Source organism: Mustela erminea, chromosome 16, assembly GCF_009829155.1.
Source record: "Mustela erminea isolate mMusErm1 chromosome 16, mMusErm1.Pri, whole genome shotgun sequence".
Classification (NCBI taxonomy): Eukaryota; Metazoa; Chordata; class Mammalia; order Carnivora; family Mustelidae; genus Mustela; species Mustela erminea.
In genome coordinates this window covers 1,652,284-1,670,529 of record NC_045629.1, presented here as the reverse complement: position 1 = coordinate 1,670,529, position 18,246 = coordinate 1,652,284, and positions in this window count along the sequence as shown.

Below are 18,246 nucleotides of genomic sequence, written 5' to 3'. Positions count from 1 at the left end.
TGGCAGGCCCCTCCGGGTTGCAGAGGAAGCTGGTCTGCAGGCATTCCTGCAGGTCCAGGGGGTGCCTTTCCTACTGCACCAGCCTCCTTCAGGCCCGTAAAGAAGTGTTCTCTCAGAATCACATAACCAGGAAGCAATTTATCATCATCAGGCGCCTTATCAGAGTCTGGCATTCTTCCGAATTTCCAAGAAAACTGCTTCATAATTTTTACCAAGACTTATAATTCATCCATTTTGCAAATATTAGAATTTAAAGCAATAAAGTACATGTTGGGTAAAATTATGTTTCCAGTACCTTTTAGAGGCAGAGTCTTACTTTTTAACCCTTTTAAGATGATAACCAAATGGATTTGTTCTGAGACACCTTTCAGCTGCTGTGACACAGATGTGGGTAAGGGACTTCTGCACAGAGGCAGATGCATCTTGGCCCCAGCAGGTGCATTGTCCAGGCCACACAGCGCCTTGACCAGTCCACTGCCCTTATGGTCTGCCTTTCCTCTGAATGTCTCCTCAATGTCCCTTTGGAACCTGTCTCCAGCGGGTCAGATCTCACTTTCCGGTCATGTTTCCTATTACCTCCAAGTCTGCTTTACAGAGTAGCTGGTTCTGTGTTTGCACACAGTGAGTATTCATGAAATGCTCCGCTGAATTAAACTGACCCTTCATGGATTCACAGATTCCCTGTTTTCTGCCTCGTCTTTCCCATCAAGCAGCCCTCCACCCTCACGACCTTGTCCCTGAGGTCTCCTCCACATCCAGCTCTTCAGGAGACCGATTGTCCCGGAGCCCGCCTACAAAGCCACAGCTGCTCCTCCAGTTTGGGCTCCGCCTCTGAGACATCACACTCACTGAGTCTACTCTTTACTAGTGTAAGTTTTATTTCCATCTGATCTATGTATGACAGATAGCTTTTATTTTTCCTAAAGAAATGCTCCCTTATTCCTACTTCTTCATTGTATCCTTCTCTTCAAATCTCTTCTTCAATACCTTTGTACCCTGGGAGGACAAGACAGGGCCAGGCATCCAGACTGAGGCCCCCATGTGGACTTGGAAGCCAGCCCTGCAACCAGTGCAGCGGGGCCCCTCACAGTGTGGTCTTTCTTTCCATTCGTTTCCAGCAAATGCAGCCAGAATGTCTGTCCTGACTCTGCCTGCGTCCAGCTCTTTCCTGTGGGTTTACAAATTTGCCTTCTACTGTGAGCTGTGATAGGCTAAAGAAGTCCACCTGACAAACCACCTTGCCCTTGGGCTTTACTGGATGAACGTGTATATTCACCTGCATCCTGGTAAAGGAAAAGGGACAGAGCAGGAGGATATTCCCACCAACACAAAAGAATCACAAGAAAGAATTAAAAATACCCCAGGATTCTGTGCTGAACATCTCTCAATGCATCTTCTGATTTCCCAAAGCTGATGGAAATATTCTGAAGGTATTAATAGAATGCAGATGTTAAAGAATGCCACTTAGAATTCTGCCGAACAAATGACCCTATTGGGAGGTCGTTTCCAGTCTCCAAGGACATTCCACAGAGGGCCCAGCTGATTGTCTCATATTGAAACAACATGTCCAAGACACATTCCAGCTAGAAGAAAGTGGAACAGGGCTACTCTGACCAAATATAAATCATGAGGCAAAAGGGCAACTTCACTGCCTCAGTTCTCCCTCCCTCCTTCCCTGATTCACCCTCCCACCCCCTCCCACCCCCCAAGGAAAACAGAGCGTTGAGTAAGAGCCTGCCAAGCCAAGCTGACTCAGGCGCCAGCCGGCGGCCCAGCACGGCACAGATGGCGGCCGTTTGGGAAGCTCACAGCTTTCAGCGCTGTGGCCCTGATGTTTTTACTTCACTGCTATTTGTTTCTGATCTTCAGTCAAATCCTTACAATGCTGGGATCCCCTAGAGAGTTTATACTTTGACCTTACGACAATTAACGCCAGAGGCCAAGGAACAGATAGATAAGAAAGAAATTCTGTTGGTGAGAGGTGGCTGGTTAGAGGATGAGGTGGGGTCTTATTACTAAAGTAAACGGGTTATTTGTAAAATTATTTCCCATCCAATAAAAAGAACGCAGTGTCTTTAAGGAGACAAGTTGCCAAAATGGAAAGAAAGTCTTCTTTCAAAAACTGCCAGACCTGGTGATCCTCGGTTACTGTGTGTTCAAAAAAGGACACAAACTAGCAGAGGCTGGGGCTGAAAACCTTCCCCAGGGACCAGACAGGGCCTTTCATAGCTGGGTTTGCCTACAGAGATGTGGGCAAGCTGGGGAGGGTCTGTCCAATCCCTACCTGCCCCCACCCCTGAGGGGCAGACCCCAGGCTCTAGGCCAGAAGTTGCGGTCAGATTGCAGATTCCAGATTCCCTGACCACCAGGGTTGCTGGTGCCTGGCAAGAGGACACCAAGCAGAGCAGGAGTGGTGTTGTTCTCAACTCCTGGATGTGGCACAGGGTCTCAGGAAAGCAGGACACAGGCAATGGCTGAATACCACCACCTGGCATGCCACCAGAAAGTAGGATCAGCAACACCAAAGCCTCCCCCCTTCTTCCCAGACCCCTGGAACAAAGGTGCATGTGTCCCTGAGGATTTGCGCAGAGATATGAACTCAAGAACAAATGAACCCAGGAAAGTTCAGTCAACACCCAGCCTGCAAACAGTAGAGTCGCCCAAGCCAGGAGTCCCTCAGAACTCAGAGCAGGGCGCAGGGCCTCCCGTCTCCAGGCCCCGTTATCCTCCCTCCCTCCAGTCCCTCCTCAATGTGCACAAGCAACACAGAGGCCATGACCAGAGACAAGGCCTCCCAGATGGGGCACTTGCTTCATTCTAATCTTGGCTTCCTCTTAACTCTCTTTATCTTCCTTCCAAAGACAGTCCCTGTTTAGGGCTCGGTTCAGATCTGAAGTAAGGGGCCAAGTGACATCAGCGTGGGCTGATGGAGAGCTGCTGGTGTTTGGTGTTCACGTGGTTTGCTGGGAAAACTAGCCTATCTTTCATGGAGGCTTCCGTGGAGGAGGGCCCCAGAGGGCTGTGGGCAGTTCGTTATAAATCACCCCAGCCCAGGAGAAAACAGCACAAAGCATGACAGATGTAAAATGGTTCTCACCTACTCAGAGACATATTAGCAAACACAGAGGAGGAAGGCCAGCTAAACAGGCTAGTTTAAAAAAAAAAAAAAAATTTCAATTGAGAAGAAATAGCCAAAATTATTTTTTCCCCTGAGAGTTTATCAGAAAGCAAGATTATTATTACCCAATGCAGCTGAATGTTTGGGTTTCCTCAGATAATAAAACTTCCTTTGAAAGAGGACGCCTACTGACTCTCTCCCACCCAGGACTCCTGCTTTGAAGTGCCAACAGGGCCTAGGGTCTGTCCATGCTTCCCTTCCAGGTGAGTGAAGAGGAGGGGCTCGGGCTCTGTCTGCAGGGTCCTCAAGGAGTACAGGGTATTAAAAGAGCTGAGGAATCTATGCAAGTTTAAAGGCCACAGCAAGCTGGGCAGTGGAAACTGAGAAGACTGTGGACACAGAGATCTGAATGAATTACCCAGGTGACAAGGAACAGGAACAGTGGTTTTAGACAAAAGGAACCACCAGTCATTTTGGGGGGCCTATAATCGGGGGAGGGAGAAGTAGAGGACGCTGTGGAGACAGATCTGTAGAAACAAGTAGCAACAAAACCGCAAACTGTTAACCCACATAACCATGTTAAGGTGTAGACTTTTTTTTTAAATTTTTTTATAATCATAAAGTACATATAGCGCAAAATTCACCATTTTAACCTTTTTAAGTGTATAGTTTAACCAGTTCAAGGGTATAGTTCATTGGTGTTAAGTATGCATTTCCAGGAGTCTTTTCACCTTACAAAACTGAGATTCAGTCCCTGTTACATAACATTGCCCCCATTCTCTCTCCCCTCAACCCTGGAAACCACTAGTCTACTTTCTGTCTCTGTGATTTCAACTACTTCAAGTGCCTCATACAAGTGGAATCATACAGTATTGGAGTCTTTGTGTCTGGCTTATTTCACTTTGCGTAGGGCCCTCAAGATTCATCCATGTTGTGGCATATGTCCTTCCTTTTTAAGGCTGAATAATATTCCATTGTATATATATATACACCACATTCTGATTATCCATTCATCTGTCTATGGACACATGAGTTGCTCCAATGTTTTAGCTATCATGAATATGCTGCTATGAACATGGCTATACAAATATCTCTTCTAGATTGTTTTCAGTTCTCTGGGGTGTATCCCCAAAAGTAGAATTGCCAGATCATATGGTAATTCCATTTTTAACTTTTTGAGAAACCACCATACTTTTTCCACAGCAGCTGCATCATTTTACATTCTCACTAACAATGCACAAGAGTTCTAATTTCTCCACATCCTCACCAACACCTGTTATAAGGATTAGACTTCTCAAGAGAAAAGCCTTGAAGGATTCTTTAAAATATCCAATGCAGAGGGTTGAGTTAATCATATTCCTCAGTTCATTATGTCATCAGACATATTAGCCCATGTCACTATAATTATTAAATCTCACTGTATTGCATATCCCACCTTATCCCCTTCCCCTTCAAAGGCAATGCCTTTACAATATCTTTGTGTTTGAATGTGTTCTTACAAAGTGTATTTTGTGTTTTTAGGTACATGTATTTTCTATTTCTATCAATGGATGGTATAATTTATCTCATTAAAAGTCCTGGGTTTTTGTTTTTGTTTTTGTTTTTAACCGAGTGCTATATTTCTTACATAGTTCATGTCACTGTGAATACAGGAGCCCATTGCTTCTAAGCAGCATACATGTTCTGTGTCCCATGTGCACTATTACAGGTTGCCCCAAACTCCTGCTTCCCACACCATGCTGCACTGAATATCTGAAGACCCATCACCATAAAGACCCACCTGGGGATTCCCACAGAGAGACTGCTGGTCACAGGGTGGTCCCATACTTGATTTGGTCTGTCCAAAATGGCTATCCCACTTGCATGCCCACCAGCAGGGTGTGAAGTCTCCTGCAAGGAGGAAGCTGTGGGGAGAAATCATGCTTGCAAACTAGATTAGAATTCAGACATCAGTGTCTGAAGAGTGGAGCCATGGGGCCACTTGGGTGGCTCAGTCATGTAAATGTCTGCCTTTGGTTCAGGTCATGATCCCAGGGTCCTGCTGAGCGGGCAGTCTGCTTCTCCTTCTCCCACTCCCTCTGTGCTCTCTCTCCCTCTCTCACTCTCTCACAAATAAACAAATAGAATCTTTAAAAAAAAATGAATGGAGCCATGGAGGGATATTAGCAAACTCCTTAAACAAAGCAAATAAGCTCTTATGTTCTAAGTAATTCTTAGGCAATTCCTTTCTGTCACTCTTTTATCCCAGACAGTGCTGATAACTGGGCTTGACCACAAAAGGTAAACCTCAAAGAATAAGTTCTCTGTTCCATGCTCCCCACACCCTTCACTAACAGTTGGCAGTTTGTATAATTTTTGTATGTTAAAAGCAATTTGCTAATAAGAAACCATAGAAGAGTCAAGGATTAGATGATTTCAGTCACACTCATGTGACAACTCAATCTGTTATTGCAACCTGTACTCACAGAAGTGAGTGCCTGCCTATAGCTATAAGACAGGTGGAGAACTGAACAGAGGATGAAAAGTGGAGTCAGTGAAGAGAGTGCTGGAGAGTTCCAGAAGAGGGTAAGTAGATGCTGCCATCGGCACTATTACAAAACGAAGCTCAGAAGGTGATCCTGCTTGGCCTTCCCTTCCATCTGTCATCAACACCATAAAAAATGTCCTTTGCAGTGCGGAGGACACAGTCACAGGGAGCTGCCCAAGAAAGGGACCCTCATGGGTCATACAGGATAAAGATTAAGAATAAATAGATTATATGTACAGTAGAAATTAAAATTCTGGATTCTTTATGTACACGCTTGGCTCTCTAAACCTCAGTTTCTTGCTCTGTAAAATGGTGATAATTTAAAATATATATATATATCTGTTTCTCCTTGTTGTTCTGAAGATTCACTTGTACTTTGTGTCCAAATTATAAGAAGCAAGTCAGACACAATTTCTATAATCAAGAAGCTTACACCCTAGTAGGGAGAGATGGGGATAAATATATTTTATGCCCCCCCACCACCCCAAACCACAGATACAGTAATCCAGATGTTAGTTGGGGATTTCCAGCTCCTCAAAAGCTAGATGATATTATATTCTACCTCTACTCTCAACACTGTGATCTCCCCAAATTTTCTTCAAACTAGTTTCCAAGGAATTTACTTCTCAGGGTCATCTCTGTCTCCTATTTCCTACTTGCTTTGAATTCTTGTTTTATATGTATTATATCAGCCACATCTTTCCTCGACTTAAACACATGAGTGGGCGCACACACACACACACACATGCACACCACACATACACATGCAGTGATAAGGTTTTACTGAGGATTATGGAGCTATGGGTGAAGGCTTACAGAAAATCAATACAGAAGTTTAATATTTACTTTTGGTTACTCGTTTTTGCTATCTCCTTTTGCCATTGGACCAGGCTGCTCAGTCCCCTGCCCTGTCCCCCCTTGTCCTTCTCTCTCTGTTCTCCAAAGCCCCCAATACCAAACACCATCTCCCATCACTCTAATGGAACGAGGCCCATAGAGCTCTACTTAATGGAAATCCCTAGCGACCCCCGGTTTTGGGCTCAGTGGATGGTGATTCTGTCCTCATCTCCCTCTGACCTCCCCAAAGTTCTGACACACATGAACACACCTTCCTTCTTCAAATGTGCTCTTTTTCTTAGTTTGTGTCCCTCTTCCCTCTCTGCCACCCCTTTTGAAGCTCACCCTCCTCTCCCTGCTCATTAAATGTGGGATCTCTTCAGAGATTGGCCGTAGGCCCACTTTTTCCTCATTCTATGTACCTAGGGTAAGCAAACTTTTCCTATTAAAGGTCAAAGAGTTAATAATATAGGCTTTATGGGCCATAGGGTCTTTGTTGCAACTCCTCAACTCTGCCAGTGTAGTACAAAAGCAGCCATAGATGGTATTTAAAAGCACAAGCACTACCATGCCCCAATAAAACCTTATTTACAGAAGCAGGTGGCCAGCTGGTTTGGCCTGTGGCTGGCATTTGGCAAACCCCATACTCTACTTTCTCTTAAGTCAGCAACAGATCCATTATCAAAATATGGTTTGCACCCGGGTTTCTCCTCTGAGATCCAGATCTACTCTTGCCTCATTGGATAAACAAAATGCACCCCAGTCCACCATCTCCACATAGTTGTCATGGCCTCCCAACTGTCTCTTTGTCCCCTTCTGTTGTCTTCTCAGAAACACATGCCCAACCAGTCAGGTAATCCAGGCACTGGGGAGTCATTTTGGACTCTGCCTGCATCTTTAAACTTAAATCCAGAATGAAGTATGCTGGTTTTACTTGCTAAGAATTACTGGAGTTTTACACTTTCCTCCACCTCCACAGTGTTCCCCTTGCCCACAGTCCTGCCACTTTTGCTGGGACAGCAATACCAGCATCCTACTTGGGCTACCCACATCCACCCCTTCCCTCTCTAACCCACTGTCTACAGCACAGTCAATAGGGTGCTTCCAAAACAAAGCTCTGCACATGTTTCCCTGCACATGACACTATCCGTCATGCTTAGAATATCCCTGAGCCTGGCCAAATGGCTGAGTAGTGTCCAACTCCTTCCCTTGTCAGCTTCACCTCAGTCCCCATTTCCCCCTCCATCTACCGAAAGTGCTCTTTTCTCCCACCTTTCTTCTCACCCTCCAAAGAATTTCAGTTGAATATTATGTTTTTGGTTGGGGTTGGCGAACTACCACCCATAGCCTAAGTCTATCCACCATCTGTCTTTGTAATTAAAGTGTTATTGGACATAATCACACATCTGTGCAATTGTGCACTGTGGCTGCAACAGCAGGCCTGCACAATTATACCAGACCACACAGCCTGCTTAGCCTCAAGTATTTACTCTCTGATTCTTTACAGAGAAAGTGTGTGACCTTGGTTTACTTATTTGATAAGTCTGTCTTCTACACTGGACAGCAACCCCACAAGGATAGAGACTGTGCCTGCTTTTCTTCACTATAATACCTTCATGCTCCACACACAGTATCTGACACTCAACATAAACTTGGTCAGTATTGGTTGAATGGATGAATGAATGAATGATCAGACATGCTGTGTTGGCAGGACCCACTTTCCACTGTAAGGCATTTTCTGGTCATGATGCTGGCAGTTAAGGGGATAATGTTCCTTGCTTCTTTAATAATTCCATGGACTCCAGGGCTATAGTAGTTGAGGCTCATTGATGACTCCTCATTTTTCTAAGAGGTAATAGGCATAATAATAAATAGTCTGAGTAGAGGGGCTTATTCCTCCAGGTATGGGCAAAGCAGTCATGTACAAACCAAAAATTACTTTCGCAGAACAGGCCCTCAACCACATGTTCCACATGCATCATCACAGCCTGCACAGTACAGAGATCCTGGCGTGAAGGCTAAGTCATTTGAAGAGGCTCACTCACATCTGCTGGCTGCAAAGTCTCTCCTTTTCAACACACTTGCATTTCCAAATATGTGTGATATGGAAATGATTATGAGGGAAAGGGGGGCGTGGCCCCTGCTCAAATGTGATTAGGAAAGCCCTGGTGGAGATTCTGCAAGAAAGAAAAAAAAAACCTGTTCAACATTTCTAAAATGTATTTGACCTAGGGAAATACCTAGAAACCCTCTGCACAGACTTAGAGAACACACATTTAGAATAATCTGACTGTCATTTGTCACAATGTTAGAGCCAGTGCAAGCACCCCTTAATTGTCTGCACAATGCCTACCACACACCTGCCATTGCTAAGCTGAAAATGAGAGGGTCTGGGGAGGGGAGGGCAGTGTCTCAGGCCTTCCCTCCTCTAAAATGCCTTCAGCAAATAAATCTCCATCCTCCTCTATTCTCTTAGAGTAAATTATTTCAACTGCCTTAAGAGAAAACCAATCTCATTGAGCAAAGGAATCCATTCAAAATAGTAACGAGGGAGAGAATCATCTTGAGTGATTTGTGAGTTTGAAAGATGAGGGTACACACATAGTTACATATGCGTCAGTTGAATATCAAAATACAACTCACTCTAGGTTACACCCATGTAAGCACCCCATCAACACTCTATGTTCATAAATTATGATCAGTAAAGCAGCAACTTTCAGAGATGCTGCCAATGGTCTCATACACATAACCAGAGCCACCACCTACATAAGATATACTATGTTGCTTCCCCAGTAACAAGCCTCTTGCTCATCTTTACATCATTCCCACAGCCTGGCATAGTGTTCAAAGAATGTTCACTGAATGAAATTTAAAGCCTTTCCATTTTCATCTTGTAGACTTCTGGCCAATAAATATTTCCCAAAAAATATATACTGTGTGTTAAACACCATTCACAGCCAAGCCACAAGCTCAGTCTACATGGGGGATAGGCCCAGATAGGATGGTTCATAGGATACTGTGATGAATATTATGTCACTATCATGAATGACAATGTTCCCAGAAAGTTGAGGGAAGTCTTATAGAATAGACCCAACTATTAGAGCATATCCTTAGGGCAGCACACCCCAGAACCAGGCTGAAGGAGCTGGGCGTGCACATCACAGGGGCACAGGGGGTTGTGTGGGCCCAGGGGTACAGGGTGGCAAGCAGGTAGGGCTGTCTGGGTTGTGGACTGTAGGGGGTCTGGTGTACCAGCTTGAGATGTCTGTACTTTTTCCTATGGGTAAGATTGTTAAGATTTTGTTTCCAAGTTGATTAAGTCTATGTTTGACATGAACCCCAGTGCGGAGGAAAGACCATAAGGGAGAAAGTCTCTTCTTCACTTGAAAAGGCACTAAAATGAAATTACAGTGTTCTTAAACTAATTTGGGGGAGTTTTCATATTGGGCATTCCCTCTAAAACACAGAGTCTATCATCTGGCAAATGATGCCAGGGTGTGTAGGAGGGAGGCATCTCCTGAGATTCTCCAACTTGCTTTCACTGGGACAACCCAGAAAGCTGAGGACTAAAAAGAACCCACTCTTTCAAAGCTTCTGGTTTCCTCCTCCATCTGGCATGCAGCTATGGTGATGCCTGGAGAGGGCGCAACTGCACCCCAGTGCTACAGGAGGACGCAAGAGCCAGGCCGAACTATCCACGTGTGGCCAGGGATAGGGCCCTGCAGGATGCTGGACAATACTGGGAAGGAAAAGGAGGGAATCCTCAACCTTGAGCCAGAGCCCGACACAGACCACTGAACGCTGAGCGTCTCAACAAGTTTCAAGAAGAAAAAAATTCTTGGAAGCTGACAAGGCAGCAAGTGAAAACAAAAGATTCTATCTAGTAGGAAATAAGACAAAATGGAGAGAAAATTGTTTTGTTTAGGGAGATAAACTAAGCAACAAACCACTGAACTCAGGTCAGCAAAGCATTGTAGCCTTCCCCCAGAACAGACAGCAGACAAACAAGGAAGTGTGTTGGGGGCATGTATAACAAGAAACTATTTTGAGGAAAATTGTCTTAAATCTAATATGGCTCCTTTCTGCATAGAAGGCAGCATCCATGTGAACAGACTAATGATATCCAATGCAATGAAAAATATCCAGGGAATTCTGGGTCATATAAACCCAAACTCAAGCCTGTGTTGGGAGATCTATTGTTTCTTTGTGCAGATCCCGGCAGGAAGGAGAGGGCTCCTGAACAATGCACACTTGTCATCTTCCTTAAGTGGATTCCCTCACTGAGTTAGTGCAATTGCCAAGTTTTCATTTGGTTTTATGTGTGCAGACCCAGCTCTGGAGGCCAAAACCACCAATCAGAGTAACCTCAACTAGAAGAGCAGTCAGACTCAGAAGACCTCAGTCATTCCCCACTCAGCCTTGGGTCAGCCCAACAGTTGCAGAGATGCTGTGTTTGAAAAAATAAACTACTTTGGGTCAGTAGTATTTTCCATAAGCTTTGGAGTCACTGTTCTTACACAAAAGTGTTTTTGCTAGCAATGACTCACTGAATGCTTCTTAAATGCACTTCCCAATTACCAAGAGGGCTTAGGAACATAACTGCTAGAAGGGCTTTTGTGCCTCATGGTCTGGTTTGTGTCTAGGTAGTTTCAGAAGTGGAGTGGCCTCCTCATTAGGAAAATTCTTTTCTATTTCATCTTACATGACCTTCTCCTACAGGATGGCCAGAAGGGCTTTCCCAACAGGGCTATTGCATTTAAAAAAAAAAAAAACAAAAAAAACTTTTAACTGAAAATGTCACTATTTGCTTTCTTGGAAGGTTGTTTCCCAGAAACACAGCCATTTTCATTCCAACAGAATGAAATATAATATAATATCATATAAATATAATATCAACCACTTAGAATATGAAGCCCAGTATAGCATGCATTATCTGACTGGTCTTATGGGGTAGACAAATGAAGCTATCACATGGATAAGTGATTTAGAGCATCAATGCAGTTATTAGATCAGTCCTAGAGGGGCACCTGGGTGGCTCAGTGGTTTAAAGCCTCTGCCTTCGGCTCAGGTCATGATCCCGAGGTCCTGGGATCGAGCCCCACATCGGGCTCTCTGCTCAGCAGGGAGACTGCTTTCCTCTCTCCCTCTCTTTGCATACTTGGGATCTCTCTCTCTGTCAAATAAACAAATAAAATCTTAAAAAAAAAAAAAAAAAAAAAAGCTAGATCAGTCCTAGAGCTGAACAGCCCTAGCAAAAGACACGAGTTTAGGGACAAAGAGTCATCTGAGATTCACAGTAATAGGTCATTCATGGTAAGAGTGTTGAAGGGCTTCCGTGATACTAATTAGTCGTGAATGGGCCCAGGCAATTTATAGATAGGTGATAGATGGATGGATGGAGGGATGGATGGATGGATGGATGGATAGATAATATTATACATATATGTATTAGCTCTATGGAGATATAATTTACATACCATACAATTCACCCATTTAGCATGCACAGTTCAATGATTTTTAGTATATTTATAGTTGCACAACCAGAACCATGGTCAATTTTAGAATATTTTTGTCACCCCAAAAGAAAACTCCTACCCATTAGTAGCCACTCCCTATTTACATCCAACCACTCCAGCCCTATGCAACCACTAATCCTCCTTTTATCTCTGTGGATTCCAGGCACACTTTCAATATGCCTCAGCCTCAGTTTCCCTCTAAAAGGAGAGAAACTGGGATATAAGAATGCTAGAGAAGTTTTCAAATGCCACTATCTCTTTAGGATACCTAAGACTTATAATTTTGTAATGAACAATTTTTCACGGTGCCTTGCAAAGAGGAGTCATGGCATTGGTCCAGGCTTGGGTTATTTTCTTCCTTTAGGAAAGAGTGTAAAACTTACTTGAGAGGGCAAGAATACATTGCAACCCATTTCCTTGGTGCTCATAGGTTCCACTCTGTTGTACACTCCCCTTTGGAGAGAAGAGACATAAAGCCTCAACAGAGAACACAAAGCAAAAAGATATCTCACTAAGGTCCTAAGGATAAAAGTACTAGTCACATTTTATTAAAAAAAAAAATGATAAACTTTCCAAGAGATAGCCCAGCATCTGTTCTGGGACACTTAATCTCCAACCACTTCCAGCCTCAGGAGAAGTTCCAAATGGATGGAGCAGATTGAGAGGAGATTTCATGAAATTACCCATTTTAAAATAAATAATTCGGTGGCATTTGGTACATTCACAGTACTGCACAACTACCACCTCTATCTAATTTCAAAACATTTTCATCATGCCAAATTAAAATCTCTTACCCATTTGGTAGTTTATCCCCTAACCCCCCTCCCTTCAGCCCCTAAAACAACCAAATTGAATTCTGTCTCTATGGATTTACTATTCTACATATTTTGTATAAATGAAGTCATATAATATATAAACTGTTGTGTCTGAATTCTTTCACTGAGTATAATGTTGTTCAGTTAATCTACAGTGTAGTATGTATCAGCACCTCATTCCTTTTCATAGATGAATAATATTCCATTATGGATATAGCACTTTTGTCTATCCACCCATCCATTGATGGGCAGTAGAACTGTTTCCATCTTTTGGCTTTTGCGAACAGTCTTATTATGCATGTATTTGTTCAACTTCTTGTTTGAGTACCTGTTTTCACTTCTTTTTAGTATACTTTTAGAAATGGAATTGTGGACCATATGATAATTCTAAGTTTAAATTTTTAAAGAAATGCCACACTGTTTTCCACAGAGATTGTACCATCTTATGTTCCTAGCAGCAATGTATAGGGTTTCATTCGAATAATGAGGTTGAACATCTATCTTTTTATGTATTTGTTAGCCATTTGTATGTCTCCTCTGAAGGAAGTCTTCTGCACATTTCTTTTTTAAGTTCGGTTGCTTGTCTTTGTTTCTGAGTTGTAGGAATTCTTTATATATTCTGGATCCTATACTCTTATAAAATACACAATTTCCAAATACTTTCTTTCTTTCATAAAAGTGCCATTGCACTTTTATGATACTGTCTTTAGATGTGCAATTTTTTTTAATTTTTATGAAATCCAATTTATCAGCTTTTTTCTTATGTTGCTCATATCTACAAATTCATTATCAAACCAATTGGTTCTGAACATTTATCCTTATGTATTCTTCTGAGTTTTATGAGTTCAGTTCTTATATTTAGACCATTAATCTATTTTGAGTTAATTCTTGTATATAGTGCCAGACAGAGTTCTAACTTTTTCTTTTGCATATGGGTAACCAGTTGTCCCAGTCAGCATCATTACTGAAGAGATTATTCTTTCCCCATTGAGTGGTCTAGGTACAACTGATTTGTCAAAATCAGTTGACCACAAATGTTTGGGTCCATTTCTGGACTCTCAGTTCTATTCCATTGGTCTATATGTACATATATGCCAGCACCACAGTTTTCATCACTGTAGTTTATAGTAACTATTGAAGCAGGGACATGTGAGTTATCCAACTTTATTTTCCTTCTTCAATATTGTTTTGGCTATTCAAAACCCTCTATCATTTCATATTAATTTGTGGATTAGCTTTTCCTTTTGTGCAAAATTGTCACTGAAATTTTAATAAAGAAAGCATTGAATCTGTAGATTTCTTGGGTAGAATTAACATCTTAACAATATTAAGTCTTCTAATCCATAAACATAAGATGTCTTACCATTTATTTGTCTTCTTTAATTTCTTTCAGTGATGTTTTATAGTTTCCACTGGACAAGTCTTTCACCTACTTTATTAAATTGATTCTTAGGTATTTTATTCTTCTGGATGATATTGTAAATAAAACTATTGTCTTATTCCCTCTTTGACTTCCTCATTGTTGGTATATAAAAACAGAATAGATTTTTGTGTGTTGATATTATACCCTGCAAGTTTGTTGAATACATTTATTAGCTTTAGTAGTTTTCTTGTGGGCTCTTTGGTATTTTATACATATTTACATATATAGTATCATGTTATCTGCAAATAAAGATAGTTTTACTTTTTCCTTACCATTGTGGATGTCTTTTTTTTTTCTTCCTGCCTGATTTCGGTGGCTAGAATTTCTAATACAATACTGAGTAGCAATGGTAAAAGTGTACATCATTGTCTTGTCCCTAATATTAAGGGGAAAGCTTCCAGTATTTCACCACTAAATGTGAGGTCAGCTGTGGGTTTTTCATAAATGTCCTTTATATTGTTGAAGAAGTTTTCTTCTATTCCTGTTTTGGTGAGAATTTTTATCATGGAAGGATGTTGGATTGTGTATTTATTCACATTTTTAATGTCTGTCTTTTGAAATGAAGAGTTTGCATTTAATATAATCTATTTGCATTTAATGCAATTAAATGTAAGAAAGGAAGGACTAATAAGGAAGGATTTCCTTCTAACCTTTTTATATTTGTTTTCTTCATGTCTTGTCCCATTTTTGTCCCTCATTTCTTCCATTGTTGTCTTCTTTTGTAATTGGTTGGTTTTTCCCAGTAAAACATTTTGATTCCCTTCTCATTTTCTTTCATACCTAGTTTTTTAGTTTTTTTGTGTGCTTATAATGGAGATTACAATTAACATCCTAAACATGTAACAATTTTGTTATAATTGATACCAAATTAATTTCAGTAGAAAACAAAAAGTCTGCTCCTATACAGCTCTTTCCCCTTTCATTTGTGTTGTCACAAATTACATTTTGCATAATTTGTATTCCAATAACAGATTTTTAATTGTCGTAGACACACATCTAAATAATGCAGAAAATAAAAAGTAGCATTACAAACCAAAAATGCAATTATATTGGCTTTTGTATTTACCTACATAATTACTTTTCCGAGAGATCTTTGTTGTTTCATCTGGTTTCAAGTTATTGTCTAGTGTCCTTTCATTTTGCCACTTTGGTATTTCTTGTAAGGAAAGTCAAATTTCCTCAGCTTTTGTTTATCTGGGAATGTCTTAATTTGTCCTTCACTTTTGAAGAATAGTCTTTCCAAATACAGAATTTTTGGATGTTGGGATTTTTTTCTTTGTATTTTGTATGTGCCGTCCCACCGCATCTATCATCCATGTTTCTGATGAGAAATCAGCTGTTAATATAATTGAGGATCCCTTGTATGTGATGAGTCACTTCTCTCCAGCTGTTTCCAAGATTCTCTCATTGCCTTTGGCTTTGAACAATTATGTAATGTGTCTCAATGTGAATTTCTTTCTATTTATCTCACTTGGAGTTTGTTGAGCTTCTTGATTTTTTGTAAATTCATCTCTCATCCTGTTTGGAAAAATTTCAACCATTATTTCCTCAATATTCTTTCTGCCCTTTTGTCTAGCTCGCTTCTCTTCCTGGGAACTTCTCTTCCTGGGAATGGCTGTTGACTTTTTTAAATGGTATCTCACTAGTCCTTTGGGCACTGCTTGTTTTTCTTCATTCTCCTTTCTTTGTATTCCATAGATTATATAATTTCAATTGTTCTACCTTCAATTTTTCTGATTCTTTCTTCTGTCTGTTCAAATCTGATGTTGAAATCCTCCAGTGAATTTTTCATTTCAGTTATTGTACTTTGGTCCCAGAATTTCTATTATTTCTATTTAGTTCCTTTTAATGATTTCGATCCTGTTTCCTTTAGTTTCATCCATAGTTTTTGTTAGCTCCTTGAATATATTTAAGACAGATGACTTAAATTTTTGTCTAGTAACTAGAATGCTGATCTTTCTCAGAGATGATTTATATCCATTTATTTTGTTCCTTTCAATGAACCACTTTCCAATTTCTTTGTACATGTGATTTCTTATTGAAAATTAGGTGTTTAAATATTCTAGTGTGGTTACTCTTGAAATCAGACTATTCTCCTTTCCCATGGTTTGGTGTTTTTGTTTTGAAGGCTGTAGTCATCCATCTGTATAATGACTTTACCAAACTTTTTTTTTTTTTTTTCCCCAAATACTGTATTCCAAGTCATGTGTGGTCACTGACGACTATTCCTTTAGCTTGCTTTCAGGTGGTGTTCTGACAGATTTCTTTGAATTCCAACAGCTAAAAAACAAAGAAAAACAAAACAAAACTCTACTAATCTCTTAAGATTAACTGTGTGCTGGGCCCTCCTTCAACACTTAGCCAATCTGTTTACAGCTCTGCTTAAGTATTCATTTTGTGCTTGCAGCTCATTTTGTGCTTTCTAGGTCTTTAGATCAGTCCATGGTAAAAGATTTTCTTAGAGCTTTTCTGTTCATTGCTTTCTAAATTTCATGCTATATACAGGTGCTTTTGAATGCCCTAATTTTATTCTCTCTCTCTTGCTTGCTTCAGTTTTCCCTCCCAGGATTTAGGTGGTATGTTTCAACCATAATCTTTTGCTCAAGAGTCTGTGGATTGTTTATTTGCCTTACAATGTTTTCAAGAAATGCCCACTACTTTTCCACCCTGAGTGACTTCTGAATTAGGTGAAACAGAGACAAGCACCTTGTGTCAGTCCTCAGGTAGTTCCTAGAAAGGTAAGAAGAGACAAACACAAATAAGGTCTGGAGTCAACTCTAGAAATTCAGTCTGCCTCCTTCAAGACTGTCATCAACTATAAAGGAGTTATGGAAAAGCTAAATAAAAATGCCATAAAGATTCTATATCATTTTAAATTTGTGTCTTTCTTGATTCAGCATTCTCTTAGTTGCTATAAACTTTTGCCCATTTTGAAGAGTTCTTAAAAAGTTCATTCAGACAGTTTCTACTCATTTTTCACATTTCTGTGAAAGGGTGGGTAATGCCTACTCTGCCATTTTGTTGACCCACCCAGACAAGAGGGGATTTTTTAATATATAAAAAAGTGTTTAGTCTAGTGGAAAAGAAGTTCTATGGCATTCTCACCCCCCAAGACATGTACTCAAACCAAATGAGGGTACTTCACAAAACCAGCACCTGCTGGTCCTGTCAGAATGTCTTCAAGAGTTGTTTGGATGTGCCTGATTCTTGTTGTAAAAGCCTAACCATGAGGAGATGCATGAGCTTCCATGATGGATGGCAGAGCAAGGAGAGCAAGTTGAAGCAGGAGCTGAATTTCCACCTATGAGACAGGTCATCATCTTTGTCACCATTAGCCAGATTCCACAGTTCAGAGGTGGCTGTTCTTAAGCTTTCTTGAAGAGACCCTGCCCTAAGAGGGCTGAAGAGTGAGGCAACCCAGCAGAAAAAGTCCAGGTGGGGTGTACTATTGGAGCAGAAGTTGAGTGTGAGTCAAAGTAGTCAATTGGACCAAACAAGTGTATCAGAAAACAGCTCAGGATTTGAGGTCCTGTCAAAATGAATATTCCCCAAAGAATCCACTGATGCAACAATATAAAGGAAAAAAAAAAAAAAAACAGTATCTGTGCACCTATAGAGGGTGTTAGATATGTTAGATAATAGCTATCTTAGGCAAAAGAGACCTTCCTGTCAGAAATTTCTCCATTCCCCAGCCCTAATTCCAGAGGGGGAGGATAGGATAGAGAAAGGTTCTCCTTCTCCAATGCCAGGTCCCGAACTTAGATCAGAATTGAGACCTAAGGCCATGCTGAGGGCCAGATCCATTTAGATGGGGGGAGTAAAGTTTTTAATGTAACTCAGGCTGAATTTTTAATACTGAAAGTGAATAAGAAAGCTATGAGTTGTGCCCAAAATCTCATCCGAGGGCAGTGAAGTGATCTTCAACTGGATTAATTAAAAATAGTACTGTTGCCTACTTTGCATGTTCCCAAACCAAATACATTCAGTATGTGTCTGACACACATCAAGAG